Source organism: Bos taurus, chromosome 13, assembly GCF_002263795.3.
Source record: "Bos taurus isolate L1 Dominette 01449 registration number 42190680 breed Hereford chromosome 13, ARS-UCD2.0, whole genome shotgun sequence".
Classification (NCBI taxonomy): domain Eukaryota; kingdom Metazoa; phylum Chordata; class Mammalia; order Artiodactyla; family Bovidae; genus Bos; species Bos taurus.
Genome location: NC_037340.1, coordinates 54695798 through 54718006, shown reverse-complemented (window position 1 = coordinate 54718006; position 22209 = coordinate 54695798). Strand labels below are relative to the sequence as shown.

Here is a 22209-nt window from a genome sequence, read left to right as displayed (position 1 = left end):
CAAGGAGCCCAACCATACCCACATAGGCTGTATCTGCAGGACCCTGTTCCTATGTTTCCATGGCTTTCACAGGCTCCCCTCTCTGAGACCTTGTTTGCACTTGCTGGGGTCAGCAGTGGTTCTGAAACTGACCCTGACCTCAGGGGTCACCACCCAGAAGATGAAAGATGATGAATTAACGGAAGACAACCCTTTCCAAGTCCACCCACCAGGAAAACTTTGTATTCATGGGGGTTGATGAAGATCTATCAACTTCAGCCCATTTAAAAACCATATAATTATATTCTGTCTGCAATTTCTGGTCACTAATGCAAGACCCTCAGCTAATTATGTAAGTAAAGTACTTGAAGCATCGTTTAGAAGCCTTGAGTCACCACATACCCCAGTCTGCCAGACAGATAAAGTAGTGGGCACACAGATGAATCATTTTATTATTCTGGGATGATGAAACAAGCACCACTGAGGAAAAGACTGATGTATTTGACCTTGTGAAAATTTAAAACGCCTGTATGGTTAGAGATACCATAAACCAAAATTAAAAGCAAATGGCAAACCAAGAATGAGTGTTTCAATCCATGTTACAGATGGACAGTCAACAGTGTTCTGAAAATGTAGCTGAAGTATTGGAGCACTGGCACATCCACAGAAGATGGGCAGAAGACTTGAACAGGCATTTCACCAACTACACCAAGAAACTCACGTCAAATGCCTGACTTTGCCTGAATCAAAGATACACAGTGAAAGAGCCAATGACATTCAATTCATCTTCTGCCAAACTGGCAAATGATGATTTACATTGTCAAGCCAATTCTGGCCAAAGGACAGAGAAAAGGCATTCTTATGCTCTGCCAGACTGGTTCCAAATAGGAAAAGGAGTACATCAAGGCTGTATATTGTCACCCTGCTTATTTAACTTACATGCAGAGTACACCATGGGAAATGCTGGGCTGGGAGAAGAACAAGCTGGAATCAAGATTGCTGGGAGAAATATCAATAACCTCAGATATGCAGATGACACCACCCTTATGGCAGAAAGTGAAGAGGAACTAAAAAGCCCCTTGATGAAAGCGAAAGTGGAGAGTGAAAAAGTTGGCTTAAAGCTCCACATTCAGAAAACGAAGATCATGGCATCCGGTCCCATCACTTCATGGGAAATAGATGGGCAAACAGTGGAAACAGTGTCAGACTTTATTTTTGGGGGCTTCAAAATCACTGCAGGTGGTGATTGCAGCCATGAAATTAAAAGACGCTTACTCCTTGGAAGGAAAGTTATGACCAACCTAGATAGCATATTAAAAAGCAGAGACATTACTTTGCCAACAAAGGTCTGTCTAGTCAAGGCTATGGTTTTTCCAGTGGTCATGTATGGATGTGAGAGTTGGACTGTGAAGAAAACTGAGCACCAAAGAATTGATGGTTTTGAACTGTGGTGTTGGAGAGTCCCTTGAACTGCAAGGATATCCAACCAGTCTATTCTAAAGGAGGTCAGCCCTTGGTGTTCATTGGAAGGACTGATGCTAAAGCTGAAACTCCAGTACTTTGGCCACCTCATGCGAAGAGTTGACTCATTGAAAAAGACCCTGATGCTGGGAGGGATTGTGGGCAGGAGGAGAAGGGGATGACAGAGGATGAGATGGCTGGATGACATCACCGACTCGATGGACATGAGTTTGGGTAAACTCCAGGAGTTGGTGATGGACAGGGAGGCCTGGTGTGCTGTAATTCATGGGGTCGCAAAGAGTTGGACATGACTGAGTGACTGAACTGAACTGAACTGAACTGATGCTCTGCCAAGAGGAGTAGAAATGGGTGTGTCGTTTTTGAAAAGTGCAAAGACAGACGAAAATCCCAGTAAAATTCATGGAAATATGTCCGTAGGAAATAAGTTTCTGCCAGAAGATTTTCATGCAAGGATAGTCATCCTACATAATCCCCAAAGCTGGAAACAGTCCGTGTAAGTTAGGTAAATTATGGTGGAACAGGAGGTAGCCACCAAGAAAGCTGTAGAAGAATATTTACGGGCATGGAATGGTATCCATTGTACACGGTGAAGTGGAGTGAAGGGGCTGAGAAATCTGGGTGGCAACATGTACGCACTGTCTTATAGGAAAGGAATGAGTAAATAAATAGATGGTCAAGGGCATGTTGACCCTGGTCACTGCTCTCAGGTGACCAAGCAACTGTCGGGAACTTTCTCACTACCAACCAGGAGAAATGACAAGACGATGGGTTTCCTAGCTCCACTGCTGACTAATCAGCTTTCCGTTCCCATCGATTTTGTTCTATAAATCACTTCCAATTGAATTATCTGGAATCATAATGCAAAGAGGCACGCACTTGAACGAGACCGGCAAACACAGACGAGGAAGACGGGCCCCTCCTCTCAACCGATTCAGTGAGTCGATTACTGTAATAACAGAAGAGGAAGCGGCAGGGCGGCCGGGGTAGGCCCACTGTCATAATATTTTCCTTGCAATTAAAACAGAATTTTTAAAAGGTAACGTGAGTGGTGGAGAGGAAAAATCAGTGCCTGCCTTTCAGAGGTGAATAAAGGCGGACCGTGGGAAACAGGACCTGCATTCCAGCTCTCCGCTCACCAGCAGTGGCAGCCGGGCAAGCTGCTTAACCTCAAGGCTTTATCTTGACCTGTAACATCGGGGTGGGGGGGATGAGCCTGTCTGCCCTGCAGAGAGGTTGTCACAGGGTTAGACTCCTCTTCGGAAGTATCTGATAAGTGTGTGTGGCTATTGTCAGGTGTGTTAAGGTACGTCAGGTATTTAAGCACGACACAACTCCTTTCCACTGAAATTTTGCTTGGCTAAACTTACAGAAATCCAGTTAAGGCTCACGCATACCCTGAACCCATCAGCTCTGCACAGACTGCCCAGGCAGTACCATTCACGACAGCCCCAAGCTGGAGACAGCCCAGTGTCTATGTTCCATTTTAAAAAGATATTTTTATTTATATATTTGGCTGCTCTGGATCCTAGTTGCGGCATGCAGGACCTTAGCTGTGGCATGTGGGATCTAGTCCCCAACCAGCGATCAAACCTGGGTGGAGTGCCCTGGGAGCTCTGAGTCCCGGTCACTGGATCACCAGGGAAGTCCCTCTACGTGCTGTTTATTGGATAAACTGTTGCCTGTTCGTACAATGGCACACAACACAACAACACAAAGAAAGAGGCTACCACTGAATGAGACAACCAGGATGTCTTGCAAATATAATCTGTATGAAAGAAGCCAGCCACACACACACATACTGAATGACTCCACTGAAGTAAAAGACAGGAAGCTAGAAAAGAGGACACAGCCTCTCAAGAAAGTGAGCCTAGAATTGTCGTCTGACCCAGCATCTCTGCCTCTGGGTATTTGCCGGAAGGAATAAAGGCAGGATCTTGAGGAGATGTTCACAGAGTTCTTCATAACAGCATCACCAAAAGGCAGAAACAACCCAGGGCCAGTGGCACCCTCTGCTTTCTGTTTAGGGGGACGTCGAGCCCAGGCCTGGAGGAGCCGAGGCCTTGATGATTTGAGGCAAGGCTCAGATCGGCTCACTCGGCAGCTGAGTCCAGAGGACATGGTCAAGGACACCCCCTCCCAAGAGGATCCGAGGGGACACCTGAGGCCTCAGGTGCCCAGATACACAGGGATGGGAGAAGCAAGCCTGCTGGGGGATCCTGTAACTTCCTTTTCTGCTGTAACGAAGACGGGGACTACCAGGCATGGAAGAACCACACCTGCCTGGACACACAGCCAAGAGCGAGAATCTGGCTCAGAGGCAGTGCTCCTAAAGTCACCAGCAAGGTCACCTTCCTCCATGAAGCTGATTCACTCCCCTCCCTCCTGGGAAAGCTGAGTCCCTCACGCACCCAAGGTTCTCACTCAGCAGGACCGGCAGCCGGCCAGACGTCCCTCCCCTCCTGCCTGCAGACACTGGCAAAGATACCCGCTGTCCTGTGGCTGCTGGAGTTGGGGTAGCTGGGCAGACCCAGGGCCCGGGGGCCCAGGGCTGCTGATGTGCTCTGAGCTCAGAGCATGGAGAAGCCAGTTCCTGTCCCTCGTGTCTACCTGTTCCTTCCGCGTGGAGCCCTTCCTCCAAGGGCAGGTTTCTTGCACAGCCACAGCTTTCGAGGGGCCCAAAAGGGCAGGAGAGGGTGGTGACTGGGCACCTCTGCCAGCCTGCCTGTGTTCCTGGTGGCTCCAATGTCCCGAAGCAGCCGGCTGACTTATCACCTTCTGGGCGTCATCATCTTCTCAGACATGCATCCCAGGGAGGCGCTGCCCAAGGGTTCTATCAAAACACAGAGGAAGAACAAGTAGGAAACACAGGTGAGGGGTGGAGACCATGGCGGCGTCCAGCTCTGTGTGACCGGTAAGCAGCCACCCTCCGTGCCCACAGGGTTTTCACTGCACCTGCTGCCCAAGGGAGGTGCCAGGAGAGTGAGTGTCAGACCGCCCTGCTTCGCATCTGTCTTCTAGTGCTGTTGCTCACCCACAACGGCTGGAGAAGGCTGCCACCACCTCCCAGCTTTCACAAGGCGGGAGGGCCTCAGGGGACACGGGACAGCGTCGCTGGGACAAAGCTGCAGCCAGCTCGGCAGACCCAGGGCTGGAGGACCCATGTCCCACCAGGGACCCCTCACTGTGGCCCAGCTCTGGAGGGTTTCACGGCCCCACCCTGCTCACCACTGGGCTCCCTGCTTCTCGTCTCAGGCTGGCTGTGCTGGCTTTCTCAGTTCTGGCTCTGACCAGAATACCATGAACACAGAACTCTGGGTGTGCAGGTTCCCTACTGGTGCCCAGTGGATCAGGCTGCCATGTACCTCCCCCGACACACACATTCACCGCCAGGGCCACCAGACTCCTACCCCTACCTGGGTCAATCTCACCACCGGCCCCACAGCCACCCAGGAGCCCAAGAGTTTGGTGGGCCAGGCTCAGGTCGACTCCCCACTGGCCCTGCTGTGGGCCTCCAGTCCACTGTCCCCTGGCCTGCCTGGAGAACTCATGGCCCCTCAAAGACTGGAGAGCTTCCCAAAGAAAGAGTCATTACTTGTCAGATGTCTCCACTGCAGCTGCTGATGGCAGGTATCCACCACATGACATCCACTTCCTGAGCACGGGGTGGGGTGGAGGCTGAATGAGTCTGGGACACGGTACCCCAGGAGGTGACTTTGATGGAAGGGTGAGGAGGCCACTGCCCGTGAGCAGTTAGTAACCAGCAAAGCAGAGCTCTCTCTGGAAATGCCCCCTGCTGGAAACACCCCAGGAGAAGTCTGCTGCCTTGCAGGGGGATCATTTGTCACCCAGATTGGCCCTCCTGCCTAAGCCCTCCAGGACCCGCCTCCTCTGACAGGTGGTGAGTGGGGTCCAGGACACCCCCCAGGCCCCAAGAGCCTCTGCATGGTCCAGCCAACGGCAAGAGGGAGAGGAAGCTCCTGGTTGGAACACCCTTCTGGGAGCCCAGGGCAGGGCCTTGTTTCTGGGTGGAGACCAGCCTCTCCCCTGGGCCCTAGCTGGTAAGCTGAGCCCCCTCTGCAAAGGAGGGGTCAGTGGGACATCCACTATGCCCACTGTGCTGGGGACTGAGGCCCAGACTGACCCCTCTGTGGCAGAGACCATGGGCTTCACACCACTGTGTAGTCAGCACTGTGTCCAGCACCACACCCACCTCATGTAGATGCACACACAAACACAGAGACACAGACACACACACAGACGTAGACACACACACACACAGAGACACACAAACATAGACATACACATAGACATAGACACACACACACAGACACACACAGATGTACAGACAACCGTAAACACACAGACACATATAGATACACACACAGAGACACAGACACGTAGATACAGACACACACACAGTTACACATAGACACACACACAGAGACACGCATAGACACTCACAGACGCATATAGATACACACACAGACACACACACACATAGATACACAGATACACACACAGACACACAGAGACACACACACAGATACACAGAGACACACAAAGACACACAGAGACATATAGACACACACAGAGCCATGCATAGACGCACACATAGACACACACACATAGACACACACACACACACACACAGACATACACAGTGCACACTCTTCTGCCACCCAGAGACTCACAGCCTCCAGCGTCACTCACCACTAGGTGGCCCATTAAACCTTCAGGTTTTGTTTGTTAAACTCGTGCATCTAGATTATTACGATTGAATAAAAATAGAATAGAGCCTCATTTGTAATTTTACATGAAACAGTTAAAATTAATTTTAATAAATCTTTGATTTACCCTGAAATAGCCCCCAAATTATCATTTCAACATATAATCAACATCAGGGGTTATTAATGAAGTATTTTACTTTCCTTTTTTTCTGCTGAGTCTTCAAAGTTCCCAGATGTTTTATGCTTACAGTGCATCTAAGTTCAGAACCTAAATCCTTACCAGAAATCATTGCTTATACTTAAATTTCATAAGATCTATAGTCAAAAAGGACACTCATTTACCTCAGTTGTTTTAAACATACTTAAAAGCTTTCAAAAACTGCACAAGTATCAGTTTAAATTTTTAAAGGTAACAAAATCAGCTTAATGTGCTAGGTGGCTGGGACTGGGTATCAGAGGCAGTGTCTCCAGCCCCCACCTTCAGGTAGCCCACCTGGGTTAACAGCCGTGAGATGAATGACGTTACCGGTGTTCTAAAGGACAAGCAAGGTGGGGCGGGAGCAGATGCATGCCCTGCCGGCATAGAACCAATAGCAGAAAAGTCTCAGTTACCAGGCACTAGCTGGGTGACCTGGGGGGCCAACCCCACCCCTGCAGAGAGATGCCAGCTCAGATCCCAGGCCAAGGGATTGAAAGCCCTTGGAGCAGGCACAAAGAGGAGAAAGGACAGCAAGGGGACCTGGGGAGGGAGGGTGCCTGAGTAGCAGCTGAGATGCTGGTTTGTGGGCGGAGAGTGGTCCCTAACAATACCTTCATCCTAACCCTAAATCTGTGAACCTTGCTTGGCAAAGGGGTATGAGCTGTGAGATGGGAGATGAGCCTGGTAGTCTCTGGGGTTGAGAGCAGTGAGGCTGGAAGCTCAGAGCCAGAGGAGACGTGCGATGGAAGCAGAGGTGGGAGCAATGTGGGGAAAGGGCCATGAACCGTGGGATGTGGTGCATCTGAAAGCCAGAACAGGAAAAAGCCTCCGGGAGGAGCTCCATCCTGCAGACACCAGAGGCAAGGAGGCCAGGACTCTGGCCCCAGAGCTGCAAGGTGCTGGCCATGTGCTACTCTCGGTCAGCTCAGGGACATGTCATGGTAGCCAAGACTCGCCACCTCCCTGGGAGGAGCTGGGTGCTGCCAGCACCATGAGGTTGCCAGAAGCCATGGCTGCTTTAGAAGGTTTGATCCATGCTTCTTAAATATTAGTGCATGATGGGACAGTGACCCCAAGGCCACACGCTTCTGGGAAGCTTGTAGTCTTGTCCCCTGAGCTCTCCTACAGCCCCACTTACTGCCCCACTGCACATATGGACAGACTGAGGCCCATGGCGCAGCCCATGTGCCAGCCTCGTGGGCATGGACCACGGAGAAGCCCAGATGGGGCAATATTGTAACGTGCCTAGGGTTAGGGTCAGGCTGGTCAGGTCTGTCCTTGGTTCCCTGGACGGACCTACTGTGCTGTGTAAAACTTCCCAAGGCGTCCCCCCTGGAGCATTTAGGAGTTTCCGTGGGATGATGGGGCTCACCTCTGTGTACTGGAGTGACACCCACTCATGGGGACAGATGTCGCAGTCAGAGACAGAGGGAGCTGAGACAAGGAGCCACGTTTCCTCTTCGACCAGAGAAGAGGAAGAGGGTGGCATGAATATTCAGATCAGTGATGTCTATGAACCTGAATAGCATCACTTGTGCCAGCAGGGTGGTGCAGGGAGGCACTCAGAGAGATCTGTACCTGACCCCACCCTGGGGGACTTCCAGCCTTACACAAGCTGGTTGTTTTTTTTTTTTTTTTCTGTTCTAAAGATTTAATTGCTACTGTGGAAAATTCTGAAAGAGACGGGAATACCAGACCACCTGACCTGCCTCTTGAGAAACCTATATGCAGGTCAGGAAGCAACAGTTAGAACTGGACATGGAACAACAGACTGGTTCCAAATAGGAAAAGGAGTACGTCAAGGCTGTATATTGTCACCCTGCTTATTTAACTTACATGCAGAGTACACCATGGGAAACACTGGGCTGGAGGAAGCACAAGCTGGAATCAAGATTGCCGGGAGAAATATCAATAACCTCAGATATGCAGATGACACCACCCTTATGGCAGAAAGTGAAGAGGAACTAAAAAGCCTCTTGATGAAAGCGAAAGTGGAGAGTGAAAAAGTTGGCTTAAAGCTCAACATTCAGAAAACGAAGATCATGGCATCCTGTCCCATCACTCATGGGAAATAGATGGGGAAACAGTGGAAACAGTGTCAGACTTTGTTTTTTTTTTTGGGCTCCAAAATCACTGCAGATGGTGACTGCAGCCATGAAATTAAAAGACGCTTACTCCTTGGAAGGAAAGTTATGACCAACCTAGATAGCATATTAAAAAGCAGAGACATTACTTTGCCAACAAAGGTCTGTCTAGTCAAGGCTATGGTTTTTCCTGTGGTCATGTATGGATGTGAGGGTTGGACTATGAAGAAAGCTGAGCACCGAAGAATTGATGCTTTTGAATTGTGGTGTTGGAGAAGACTCTTGAGAGTCCCTTGGACTGCAAGGAGATCCAACCAGTCTATTCTAAAGGAGATCAGCCCTGAGATTTCTTTGGAAGGAATGATGCTAAAGCTGAAGCTCCAGTACTTTGGCCACCTCATGTGAAGAGTTGACTCATTGGAAATGAGTCTGATGCTGGGAGGGATTGGGGGCAGGAGGAGAAGGGGATGACAGAGGATGAGATGGCTGGATGGCATCACTGACTCAATGGATGTGAGTCTGCGTGAACTCCGGGAGTTGGTGATGGACAGGGAGGCCTGGCGTGCTGCGATTCATGGGGTCGCAAAGAGTCGGACAGACTGAGCGACTGAACTGAACTGAACTGAACTGAACCCACTTTTGGTGTTTACCTGACTTCCAGGTGCTTTGAAAAGGAGCTTACCCTGGGAGGTGGGGAGGGCCTGGCTCCTGTGCAACTCTCAGTCAGTCCGGGCAGTTGCGGGGCTTTGTGCTTTCTGGAAAGAGTCCATGTGCCTGAACTCACAGCTTCGCCCTGTACCCGTCACAGAGGTCCGAGCAGCTTCTCTGACACACTGGCTCATGTCCACAAGGACAGTCTGTGACACAGTGGTCCCACTGCCCGAGGGTCAGGAGAGGGTGCTATCAGAGGTTGCCGGGAGCCAGGCAGTCAGGAAATTTCTTTCTCAAACTGCCGCAGGGCAGAAACTTGCCTCCCTTTCTGGCCTGGTTATTTTCCAGAACTGAAACTTTCCTCTCAGGGGGCAGGAAGGACATGAAGCCACTGGCAGCTCAACCAGAAACATTTCCGACCGACCAGAAGTCACAACTGCCCAGAGTGGAGCCAGGACATGACTCAGCAGAACAAGGGGGTTGGGGGCAGGGCCGGAGGCAGCCTGGGGACCGCGGGGCACCCCCAGGTCTATGGAAGCTGGGAGGCCTGGCCACCCGCTACTTTTCAAACCATGTGCTCTCTGGCCACACGTTAGGGGCCCTGATGGGTACAGAACAGTATGGAGGAGGTGGTTCAGGTGAGCAAAGACCCAGGACAGGGCCAAAGGCAGGAGAGGGGCTGAGGAGGTCACTACTCCTGTTCCCATCTCCTGCTCCCATGGTGGGAGCATCTGGGAGTGACAGGAGGGTACGCCAGTGAAGGCTTCTCCCACTTGCCATGCGGGTGGACAGCTCTGTGTGCCTGAACTCTGCCCAGCTCCCCCTAGATGACCCCTGAACCAGACCCAAGCAGAAAGGAAGTCACGTGTCAGGCTGAGCCTGTGTCCGGGAATCCTGCTCTGCCCTCAGGGCATGGGGTAGGATGGGGGTGGAGGCCCTCCCGGAAAGTGATGTTCAGGTGGGCACCCTCAGGACTCAGCAGGTACAAGGTTCACCTGCCCCTCCTTCCCTGACCACCTGGGCCCCTGCACTGCCCCCTCCGAGGCCACTTGGGATGGAGCTCCCAGATCTTGGGTCTGCTGGTCATGGCAGCATAACCATGCTGACTGATGTACTTTTGACCTGAGCTCAGCCCCAGAAGTGCTGGGAACAGACCCTCCCCACTTCTAGACAACTTCTGCAGTTCTGTATTTGGATATCTCTACGGGAAGTTCTTTGTTATTATCTAAGTAGTCACTATCCAAAAAGGGAAATGTCCATTCAAACCACACTTTGCCAGTTTTACCAGAAAGACCAGATAAAGCCGGAAATTGCATGAAAGGATGGAGCGAGGCTTCCCTCAAGACAGAGGAAGTGGACATCACACCCTCCGGTGTTCAGAGGGGCCATACTGTTCCCACTCTCAAGTGTCAGCAAGGGACGAGTGGGGATGACACAGACTGTGTCCCCAAGTCCCCCAGTCCCTGTGGCCACCGGGAGTTGCAGGTTGGCCTGAACAGAAGCCGAAGCCAATCAAGTCCACGCAGGTCAGCGGAGCCCTGGGTGTGCTCCCAGAATCCATTGTGGGGAGGCCCCCTTTTCACTTTACTCCCCAGAAGTGAGGGTGAAGAAAATGTAAATGCAAATCCCCATTTCACAAGCTCAGTTATCATAATAAACCATCTCCCTCCCTGGTGGCTCAGATGGTAAAGAATCTGCCTGCAATACAGGAGACCCAGGTTCGATCCCTGGGTCGGGAAGATCCCCTGAAGAAGGGAATGGCAACCCACTCCAGTACTCTTGCCTGGAGAATCCCCTGGACAGAGGAGTCTGGTGGGCTACAGTCCGTGGGGTTGCAAAGAATCAGACATAACTGTGCAATTAACACTTTTTTCCCACATCCAGGCAACTGCCTATGAGGTAGAAGAGAAGCTGAGAAAGTGCCTTAAGAGGGGGACCCTCAGCCTGGGGTCACTGTCTGGGGTGGACACTGCGAGCTCGTGCAGGGGCAGCAGCTGCGACCCGAGAGCGAGCACTCTCCTTGACCGTCACCCTAGGAAGAACTCTGCTCCACGGGCCCGCAGGCTGAAATTTCCACTGTTTTCCATCCTTCGGTTATTATGTTGCCCTGAACAAGACAGAACACGTAGGACAGGGAAAAGCCCTCCCCGAGGCCGCCTTCCTGCCCTGTAGGACCGCAGCTGCCGGGATCCATTTCCTGCTTGGGAGAGCAGTGCCAAGGACAGGAGTGGGACCGGCTGCCCACCGGCTGGCCCAAAGGCCACCCAGGGTCAGAAGACAGACAGGTGGGTCTCCATGACATGGGAGCAACCTCACCTGCAGGAGGTGGTGGAGCTTCACTGGAAGTACCTAGCTGCCCCCTGGGCTGGGTCCCCACAGCCCACACTTCATACCCCCAGGGCTTTGCACAATGAGGCAGCTCATGTGCCAGGGTGGGGGCTGGGGCCGGGCTGGGGGGGCATGGGTACAGCTCAGAGCTGGGCCCAGGGTGTGGGATGAGGAGCCTGGGGGGAGGATGGGATGGCAGGTGACTCAGTGAGCAGTAAGCGGCCCTGCTCCCTACAGCCTGGTCTTTTCTGGGTGCCTTCCTCTCCTTGCTCAAGTCAGCTCGGGGCCCACTGAGGCCTCAGACCAGGGGCAGGGTTCTCTGGATTGAAGGACACGTGGGGAGAGGTCAGAGGCCTTCACGTGGGGTTCTCGATGCCCCCTCCTCCTCTGTGCCCCTCTCTTCTGTTGGCAGCTCCCTCCCAGGCCCCTCCCAGCTGAGGGGGCCCAGGGGGCCCAGGCCCCACATACGTGCCACCTAATTTCCACAAATGAGGGCCCATTTCTCGCATCCAGGCCTCACTGTTCCTGAAACCCAGAGCACCACCAACACCACCATTGACCACATATCACTCACCACAGTTTGCCAGAGCCGGGGGGAGTCTGCTTAGGAGTGAGACCCAGAAGGCAAGGACACCCCCAGACAGTGCTCCTGTCACTGTAAGCAGAGCCTGGACAGAAGGCAATTAACACCTCCCAGGCCATGTAGAAACATAATTAATGAAGGTTATGAGGAAAATATTTATTGAACACTTGGTTTTTTCCATTTCCCTGATTTGAGACAACTGGCTATGAGTCACTTGTCATCCGTATTTGAGTTAATCAGACTGGGCAGCCCCCACCTCGCTCAGCCAACTGTGCAGCCTGCCCTCTGGGGCCCTGGCCTGCACAGCTGTCGCACACCGGCTCCATCCCATGGACAGGCACAGTTGTCTATGCTTCACCCACTGATGAGCACTCGGTTGCTTCCATCTCTTGGCAGTTGTGAATATTCACCCACTGATGAACACTCGGTTGCTCCCATCTCTTGCAGTTGTGAACAGTGCTGCTGTGAATGTGAGTGTACAAATATCTTCTCAAATCTCTGCTTTCAGTTCTCTTGGGGATAATATCCCCAGGAGAATTGCAGGATCATATGGTAATTCTGTTTTAAGAGGTTTTTTTTGCACAATTGCCAGCCTGTTTTTCACAGCTGCACCATTTTACATTCCCACCAGTGATGCATGCCCTCGGACTTTTTGAAAAGCCCCCAGAGGGTAGAGAAGGAGGCGGGTGTGCTCTTGAGAAAAGCTGACATGAATTCCCTGGAAATGCTGTCCTGGGGCCTCCCCCTGCGGCCCCGACCCACACAGGAGCCCGGGTCCCAAGTTGCTTGCAAACACGCAAGGGACAGGAGCAGGAAACAGTCTGAACCAAGTTCACAGCTGGTGGTGGGGGTGGGGGGCTTCCAGGGGCAGAGAATGGCTTGGCCTAGTGGTGGGGGAGGAGGGCTGACTCAGGGCTGCATCCTCAGAGCAGCCTAGGCACCCTCAGCCCAGCACAGGGGAGCAGCCAGAAAAAGGGTCCTTCCAGAGCAAAGGAGGGATGGGGAGGCAGGGGAGACGGGCTGTGGGTGTGAGGACCAAGGGCTGGAAGGAGCCCAGCTCCTACCTCAGTGGGTGGTGCGCGGACTGACTGTGCCCACAGCTGGACCTCGCCTGTGACTGAGGCCTGCATGGGAGGAGCTGGGGCCATCCAGGGAGCTGGCACTGCCTTGGGGAGACACCCCCACCTCGAAAACATGGTGTCCGGGGCCTGGGCGGAGCCCTCCTGCACCGACTCCTTTCCCCTGTGGCTTCCTGAGTGCTGAGCTGGAGGTGCCTGGGCCCCCTCTGAGGACCCAGCACTCCCAGTAGATGAGGGTGGGGGTGTCTAGGAAGTCAGCACCCCTTGCCCCCACCACCCAGGGCTGACAGTGGGTGTCCTTCCCTACCTTTTGCTAAAACAGGTGCTAGGCCGCAGGGGTGTAGCCAGCAGGTACCTCACTCTGCGGCATCTGGGCAGCGTGGACGTTGTCTGGTGACGAGGACCTCGCTCCCCATGTGACACTGGAAGTGGCCGTCACCAGCCAGGACCGGAGAGACCATGGACGCAGGAACATACCACCATGCTCAAGCCAAGAGCAAATGGTTCTCTTTTAAAAATATCCTGTAACAGAGCTCCCTCGTGGTTCAATGGTTAAGAGTCCATGTTGCAAAGCAGAGGACGCCGGTTCAGTCCCTGGTCTGGGAAGATCCCACACGTGGCAGAGCAGCTAAGCCCGCGAGCCACAACTACTGAAGCCTGTGTGCCCTAAGAGCCGGTGCTCTGCAACAAGAGAAGCCACCGCTGAGAGGCCCGCGCACCACAACTAGAGAAAAGCCCACGCGAAGCAACAAAGACCCACCACAGCCAATAAATACATGTCTTAAACATCCTTTGATATTGTTATAATGTCAATCTTGCAATAAATAAAATTCCTGTGACAAACAGAGGAGGCAGAGGGAGCGAAAGATACAGAGACCCAGAGAGCTGAGGCGGGAATAAAGCCTGGGGGGCAGGGGCAGAAAGTCAGTGAGGCTGGGGAGGGAGCAAAAGGAGTTGGGCCTCAGAAGGGACCTGGGACATCCTGGCCCAGGGTCTGGGGTCCCCGGGAGCCCTGGCAGTTGGATGCTGGGAAGGACAGGGCAGGACAATGCACAGGGTGTAGACAGCGAGCAGAAGGGGCGGTGGATAATCTTGATGAAACGCAGGGGCCCGTGTGCACTGGTGCCCGGCACGGCCCCTGAGCTGGCACCTCACAAAGACACATCGGCCTGGCCCAGGGACCCATGGGGACAGCGGCAGAGATGATGGGCCAGGTGCAGAACAGGGAACAGGAAGAGAGAGTGACTCAAGAAATGGTTCTGAGAAGTGGGTGTGGGCAGAGGGGCTCAGCTGTCTCGAGCAGATTCACTGAGTGAGATGAGGACTCGGGGAGGGAGCAGGTGAGGGCCCCAGGAGGGGGTCCTGGGCCATGAACCTGTCTGGGGAACAACGGGAGAGGCCCACGAGGATGCCTCCAAGGACCACAGGGCTCGTGGGGAGAAGCTGGAGGAAGCCTGGTGGGGAAACGGGGTTGGAGCAGGGGGACAGAGGGAAGAAGCCCTGGTAGCGCCAGGGCCTGAGGCAGAGAGGTACGACAGAGGACACCCAGTGGTGAGGCCTTGTAGGGCGGGAGACGCGTTCCCCAGAGATGCTGCCAGAGGGGCCTCGCCGGAACCAGGTGAGTGGTTGGGGGCTGGGGGGCTGGATGGAGCTGAGGGCAGCAGGGGCAGTGTCGGGGAGGGGTCTGCACAGGAGGAGGATGGGGTGACCCAGCCACAGTCGCCGAGGTGTTCAGGTTCAGAGGTGACCTCATTAGCCCAGCCAGGAGCAGCTGGAAGGGTTAGGGGGGTTGAGAGGCGTGGCTGCAGAGGGGGGTCCGGCAGGCCTGGCCTCCACCTGAGCGGAGGGGGAGGCTGCAGCGGGGGAAGACAGGTGGGAGGCAGGGGTGCCTCTGCAGGCCTTGCTGAGCCTGGAGGAGACCCATAGGGCCCCCGGGGCCCCCAGAGCCACAAGTCGCCCCACTTCCTGCTGTGGATCAGGCCATCTGGGATCCAGAAATTGACCAGGCTCTTCGAATCCCCTGAGGGGCTCCGTGTTCCTGGGGTTTAATAGAACATTCAGGCCTCTCAGTGAGCCAGAAAATCGCATTTGTACCCTGGAAGGAGAAAACGTTCTCCTAGGTGGGAGAGGGCCAGCTCCTCTGCAGGGCACTGGCCACGGGCCACACAGCTGCCGAGGGTTGGACAGACCTCACCACTAAGGGGCTTTAGATGTCGTTCACTCTCCCTGAGAACTGACTTGAACCCGCCTGCCCACTGGATGGGCCATTCAGATCTGAGCAAATCGGTACAAGCCGAACAGGGTCCAGGTGGCTGCCAGGCTTCCTGGGCCCCACAGACGGCAGACACCTCCCCGGAAGGAAGCTCAGGACCAGGAGGCATCCCCCTTGTATGCCCAGGGCACTGTCTCCTGATTCCACACCCCCCAGTAGCCCTTTCGGTGGCCTCAGCCTGGCCCCAGGAGCTTGGAGAGGGCCGGGCTGGTCACTCTACCCCCAAGTGAGGCTCCTCAGGGACCCCACACACCTCAGGCAAACCCCAGAGTCCCATCTGGTTGCCAGGAGGATCACACTCACAGGTCCAAGGGTCTCCTCCCTGATGGCAGTCAGACCCTTCTCTCCTCCAGTGCACCTCGGCCCCTCCAAGGAGTCAGACCCCACCAGGGCCTGGCAGACCTGCTGTGGCATCCACAGCACCCGCCCGGCTCTCCACCTCCACCGGCAGACTCATCTGCCCCTGCTGTCCCAGAGCCATGGTTGGCCCTCCTTTCTGGCGGCTGCAGAGCCATGTCACATCCTCTTCAAGGCCACAACCCACGGACTTGTCAGGACCCTGGAGGCAGTCCTCCCGGAGGGGGCGTCTCCCACCCAGCAACCCCCCAGCACCCTGAGAATGGCTGCAGGGCATTGGCTACTGCACTGTCTCAGCTCCATCGCTGAGCTGGAGCCCAGGGTGGTGGGCTTCTCAGGGGGTAATTGGTCTCTCATCTTCTGGTGATGGGAGGGGTGACTGTCAGGCCTTGGCACCTGTCAGTCAGATGCAGCAGGGCAATCTAGGATATCTGGCTGCAGCTGATCCTCTGATGGTTGGAAAGGTCCTAGATTGGGGAGGAAGATGTGTCAAGGGCTCAGGCCACTATTTGCCCTGGCTTGGCCAGTCCTGGTGACTCAGTGAGCAGTTGGCAGGAAGTGGCCATCTCTGGTCATGGTTCTGGGACTCTGATAAGATCTTCCTGAGCAGAGAGGACACTGGGGGCCTTGTAACAGAACCCAGCAATACGTCAGCTTCCAGGGGTAAAGAAGAGGGAAGACAGGAGGTGTGGTTCTGGAGGACTTCCTGGAGGAGGTGAGATAGAGATTTGCATAGTCAACAAAGAAGGAAATTTAAAGAACATTAAAAGGGGAGAGGAATGGGAGTTGAGGAACAGCTCATGAGGCGTTTGTGGAATAAGCAGTGGACACGACGGGTAGAGCCCTGGGAGGGTGAGGCAGCAGGCAGGCAGGACAGGGAGCCAAGAGCAGGCAGGACTGTGGGGGACACAGGACAAGGCCACTGGACAAGAGAAGGATAGGGAAGGAAAGGCACAGGGGAATCCAGAGGCTGAGAGCAGGATGACACATCCTGATCCACTGAAAAAGCAGAGGCTCCAGTCCCTTGGTGGCCTAACTCTGTCCCTCCATCCCTGGGCCATCGCTCCTTTTTGTTGGTGGTCATGAGTGGCAGGACATTTGCTCCCAGGAGGTAGAAGCTTGGCGGTGCAGATGCCAAGGGCAGGGTCTCACAGCACGGAGAGGTCCCAGCCCCTCAGTTTGCTGAGATTCTCAATCAGATGCAACAAGAAGAGAGGCTGCCAAGAGCAGTTAGTAACTGAATGTTTGCATTTCACGTCTTTAACACAAAACCTCCTCCGTGCAACATACTCTTCCTCGTCACCAGGCAGTTACAGGATTAAAGATTAACACCGGGTATTACAGGTGGGCGGGCTGGCATGCAAGCCAGGTGGGAGGCTTGGCGGGTTTCTCTCCACGTGTCAGTGGACCCTGCGGTGCAGGCATAGCTGTGGTTGAAGCTGACGTAATGACTCACCTGAAGCAAGGGCTTTCGAGAATGAGAGGTCTCTGCCAAGTGGACCTTCTGACCCCTCATCCACCCCCAGACTGGCAGGCGGGCACTGGGCAGGCCCGGGCGGCTCCCATGTCCTCCGCCTGTCAAGACATTTGCCTCTTTATGGAGGCGGATGCAGAAAGATCGCACACGTGGGTTCACAATGAAATTCAAATGGTTTTTATAGGCAGATGCCAGGCAGCCGAGGCCCGGGGTCTGGACAACACTGGGCTCTGCTGGCGCCGGGGGCCCGGCATGTCTCTTCCTGAGCTTCCAACAGCCCCTGTGTCCTGGAGCTGCTGGCATGGAGGTGGCTTCTCCCCATTCTGCTGCCGGCCTTCCCTAGAACGGAGGGTGCCCGGGGTTTCCTCAGATGTCAGGGCTCAGAGGGAGGGCAGGGAGTCCAGACTCCATCTTCTTCTGCCCAAAACCTAATCTCTCACCCAGGTTCTCTAAGCTACATCCAGCTGGTGGCTTCTAAAGAGAACTGGACACCATGGCATCTGCCAGCCCAGACGCCTATCACCAGCAGAATAAGCCAGACCCAAGAAAATGCTTGTGAACAGGGATCTCTGTTCCCATCACCACTGCTAGAAGGGCCAAAGCACGTTCCTCCATGTGATTTATCTGCGCATTCAAAAGCCTAGGGAGAGCCTCCCTGTCTGCCAGCATTTTGGGAGAATGCCCAGGACCTGTGCAAGGAAATCAGATTCTCTGGCAGCTGCTTTCAAAGGCCACAGATACTCTAAAAAAGACAGAGTTGGAACTGAAACTCTGACTTGGGAGAGTCACCTTGCTGGGGACTCACAAAGAGCGAGGAAGAGCAGGGGTGTTGTGGCCCCGAGTCAGCCCTTCTCAATTTGTCCATACCAGCCAGCAGGCATTTGCGCTGAGCTGGACAGCAGCCCAGCCCAGCAAGGCCGACATCTCAGTTCACATCAGAGGTCAGTAAAGCAGGGCGACTGGAACACAGAGATCCTGCCATGATGATGGCAGCTCACTTGGAGGGCCTGGGCATGCCCAGCAGGCGCTGAGCCCTGTTGAGGGGGACAGGAGGCTGACAAAGGGCCCCGGGAGAGGTCAGCAAGCGGCCACACAGACTCCAAAGCTGTCTGCTCTGTTCCAAAGGTGCTCTCCCTGCCTAAGCTGGAATAACAACTTTGAGGAGATAAAACACTTTTTACCATCCATGGACTCTTGCTACCAAAGATCCTTCCAGAGACCTGTGCCCTCCCCTCACCAAAGAAACTTAATCCCCATGAAGCTCTGCCTTTCAGGATGTTTGGACAACTCTGGGTTGACTCTTTTCCCCTGACCACATGATCGTCTTCATGGGTAAGCCAGGTACGCACTGTTGGCCCACACCTGAACCGCACTGAATAATAACCCTCGCCTGGACGCAACATCTAACAGATCACAACAGCTCATGCAGGCTTGCTCTGTCACACAGCCAATGCTCTTAACCTTCAGCAAAACTGTTTTTTCATGCAACACAGTTAAATCAGCCCACTTTGTTTCAACATGTTCTCATCATTTCTGAGACATGGTGTCAGTTGTCACTAGATGGAAATGAACAACTTAGGAATCAAAAAGGAAGAACAGAAGACAGTTTTTAATGATTCAAATTATATTATGCAAAGTTCCCCCAAACACAAGTGACCACAAAACGCTCTACTAACGTAGGATTTTGTGTTCTGCAAATAAAATGTGCTAGCTGTGCCAGTTCATTTTTGGGTACCACGCCTAGTGTTCCCTTTTCCAGGCCAGAACCCCCGATGCCAAGACTCTTGGGGTGGGGAGGAGGGGCTTCCTGTTTGGCCATGAACCCATTCCATGACCCAGAGAAAATTTCTGTCTTTTTCTTCCGATCTTAGGAGGAGACACACTTCCCCGAAGTGAGATGTCCAGCTGAAGCCAGCTGAAGTCCATAGAGAGAGGCGAGTGTCCACACCAGCACCCCAACTTCAGTTCCTTGTCGAGGGGTGGTGCTCCAAACACAATGCCAGAGGACGATGATTGACCGTAAAAATGTGAAAATCTATGCAGTTCCTAGAGCTGCCCAGAGAGCAGTGGAACCTGGTTTGTGCTTTCTTTCACTTTTAATGACTTCCTCTGCAGACAAAGCCCCACCAGGACAGAACTTACCAAGTTCAGAAAGTTCCAGGGCATTCTACCAGGCTACCCTTATTCTCAAAAGTTGCTGGGCTCTGTGGGCGACCTTTTGGGCCTCCTCCAGCCCCTCCTAATTCTTCCAGGGGAAGATAGGGTCACCTGACCCCCCAGTGCTGGTGGCCAGGATCTGAGCTAGATCTTGGACCCCTTGACACCCCAGGCAGCTGCTGCCCTGTGGCAGGCTGCATGGCACAGGGTCCCAGGACAAGCAGGTGCTCCCAGGGCCTTTGGGGTGCCTGAGCTCAGGCTAACCTTGTCCTTCACCATCTCCCTGATTTCAATCAAACACATGTCCATTGAGTCAGTGAGGCCATCCAACCATCTCATCCTCTGTCATCCCCTTTTCCTCATGCTCTCAATCTTTCCTAGCATCAGGGTCTTTTCCAAAGAGTCAGCTCTGTGGCCCAAGTATTGGAACTTCAGTATCAGTCCTTCCAATGAATATTCAGGGTTGATTTCCTTAGGATTGACTGGTCTGATCTCCTTGCTGTCCAAGGAACTGTCGGGAGTCTTCTCCAGCACCACAGTTCGAAAGCATCAATTCTTCTTCACTCAGCCTTCTTCATGGTTCAAATCTCACATCCACACATGACTCCTGGCCATGATCTAATACCATTTTCTGTCTTTATCTATTTTTTTATGGTAACCTCTTCATGGTAATGACACATATTTATCTTTTTAAAAATAAATTCACTCTTTTAGTAAAATACATGTCTTGTTCAAAGAAAAAAAATGTGTAAATAATGGTTTCAAGGAATAAAATCTACAATGAAGTTTGGAAACACTGAATCTGATCCTGCCTCTGACATCTGAAAGGCTTTCATAGCATCCCCATCAGAAGAGGGGCTAGTTCTGCTCACACACCTCCTGTGATGGGGAGCTCACTACATACAAAAGGCAGGCAGCCCTATTTAGCTTTCCAGGGCAGTGCTGAGCCCAGGTCTACAGGGCAACTCAACTCTCCATCCTCACGGGGACATCTCTGTATAGTGGGCACTCGTTTACACCCGCAGCCTGCTCTGCCAGGTAAAACAGCCAACTGGGCAGCAGTTCCACTTCCTCTTGGAGGGAACCTTGCCACCCAGGAACAACAGTTGGTGGTTTTTTCTCTTAAAGAGCAGCACCAGGAATGGAGGCCAGTGTTCCAGGAGGAGCTGGACCTTTCCCCGGCTTCCAGGAGTGGAGGCTAGGAGGCAGCCACTAGCCCTGGGGACATCACCAGGAACTCCCAGGACCACTAGAGAGTAGGCAAAAGCTGGGCTCTGAAGGAAGAGCATTTCACAAATAACTGTGTGACTGGGGCCTTCCCCTATAAGCCCCAGCACCTCTTCCTCTGGCTCCGACTGCCCCCTTCCACCTCCCCCACAGGAAGAGGCCAGCCTCTCATACATCCTTTGTGGTTCCGTGGGCCTTACTACCCTAGGGTCACATTTTGATAATTACTCTGTTATCCAACTTATCTCAGGATTCAAACACAGACACACGCATGGTTCACTTCTGTAAGTTTCTTTTTAAAATAGATGTAAAGGAAAATAAAAAGGAAAAATTGTGGAATGTTATTGTGATCAGCTACTAATATGTCCCTTCCTGGAAAGTCTTATGAGTCCTTACATGGGCCAACTTCTTGCCCTGTTTTATTTCATTCAATGTTTTCAACAGCCCTTTAAGGAAGCTTCATCATCACTCTTTGGTAAAACAACGTAGTAACTGAAAGAGTTTCCACAGTGGCTCAGTGGTAAAAAAAAAAAAAAAAAATTTGCCTGCAATGGAGGAGAGGCAGGCAGGAGATGAGGTTTAGACGAGGGTTGGACCCCTGGGTAGGGAAAATCCCTTGGAGGAGGAAATGGCAATCCACTCCAGTATTCTTGCCTGGGAAAATCCCAATCCATGGGGTCCCAAAAGAGTTGGACATGACCGGCCAACTAAACAAGTCATCACTCCCGCTTTACTGATGATGAAACAGGCTCTGAGAGATTAAGCACTGTGTTCAAGGTTAGGAACATGGGAGGATCTGAAAACGCTCTCAGGCTGAGGGCAAAGGGTGTAGTGCTCCGCCCACGCCTGACATCTACTGACGTCAAAAAAAGGATCCTTTTACTGAAAAGGCAACGTGCGAAAAACAGTGGATTCCCCAAGGGAGGTGCCGACCTCACCTTACCGGCGTGACCTGGCCCACGTCCTCGGCACTTCCCCAAACACGCAATCCCAAACTCTCAGGGGCGCCAGGCGCACCCGAAGGGCCACGCACGGGTAGACGTCCCGACCTGGACCAAGGCCAGACCGAGGCCGGCAGTGGCCGCGGTACGGGAGCCTCCGGCCCGGCCCCCACCTACCACAGGAGGCCTTTCCGAAGCTGTAGGGCGGGAAACTCACTCCCTCCTACGTCCTGTCCCACGGTCTCGTCCCACCAGCCCCGATTCAGTTCCGAGTCAGTTTGAAACTGAGTCGCCGCGTGACCTGGGCAGCAGACTTCACCGCTTGGCTCTCGGTTTCCCGGCCTGTGGCTCCGAGATGAGGGTCTCCCGGAGTTGGGACGGATTAGTCAGCGAAGGCGTCCGACCAGAGTCGGCTCCAAGGGCACGCGGGGCTCCGGTGCGGCGGCGACGAGGGTGTAGGAAAGGCGTCCAGGCCCCTGCCCCTCTGCCAGCGCTCCTTGCCTCCTGGGATCTCGCGCCCCCTCCTCCCTGCTCCAGCCCCGGGCTCCTCCCCTCGCCTCTCCAGCCCCGCCCGCTCCGCCGCTGCTGCGCGATTGGCCAGCTGTCACCTCAGTGGGCGGGCCCCGGGGAGCGAGGGGCCGGGCCCAGCCTACTCGGCGCTGCCAT

The 22209-nt window shown here is 53.7% G+C and overlaps 1 protein-coding gene and 1 long non-coding RNA gene across 2 annotated transcripts in view; one reads left to right on the top strand and one right to left on the bottom strand.

Moving 5' to 3' along the window:
• Positions 1 to 404: 404 nt before the first annotated feature.
• LOC104973829 (uncharacterized) lies at positions 405 to 22145 on the bottom strand. The gene is made up of 2 exons (XR_003037834.2): positions 21721 to 22145; positions 405 to 4291 (listed from the first exon to the last, which is right to left on the bottom strand). It is a non-coding gene; the product is annotated as an uncharacterized lncRNA (long non-coding RNA).
• Positions 14628 to 22209, top strand: part of SLCO4A1 (solute carrier organic anion transporter family member 4A1) — a 31675-nt gene continuing 24093 nt past the window's right edge. The window contains exons 1-3 of the mRNA XM_059892492.1: positions 14628 to 14730; positions 18344 to 18559; positions 19090 to 21742. The gene's annotated coding sequence lies outside the window, so the exon portion shown is untranslated. The remainder of the gene's footprint in view (positions 14731 to 18343; positions 18560 to 19089; positions 21743 to 22209) is intronic.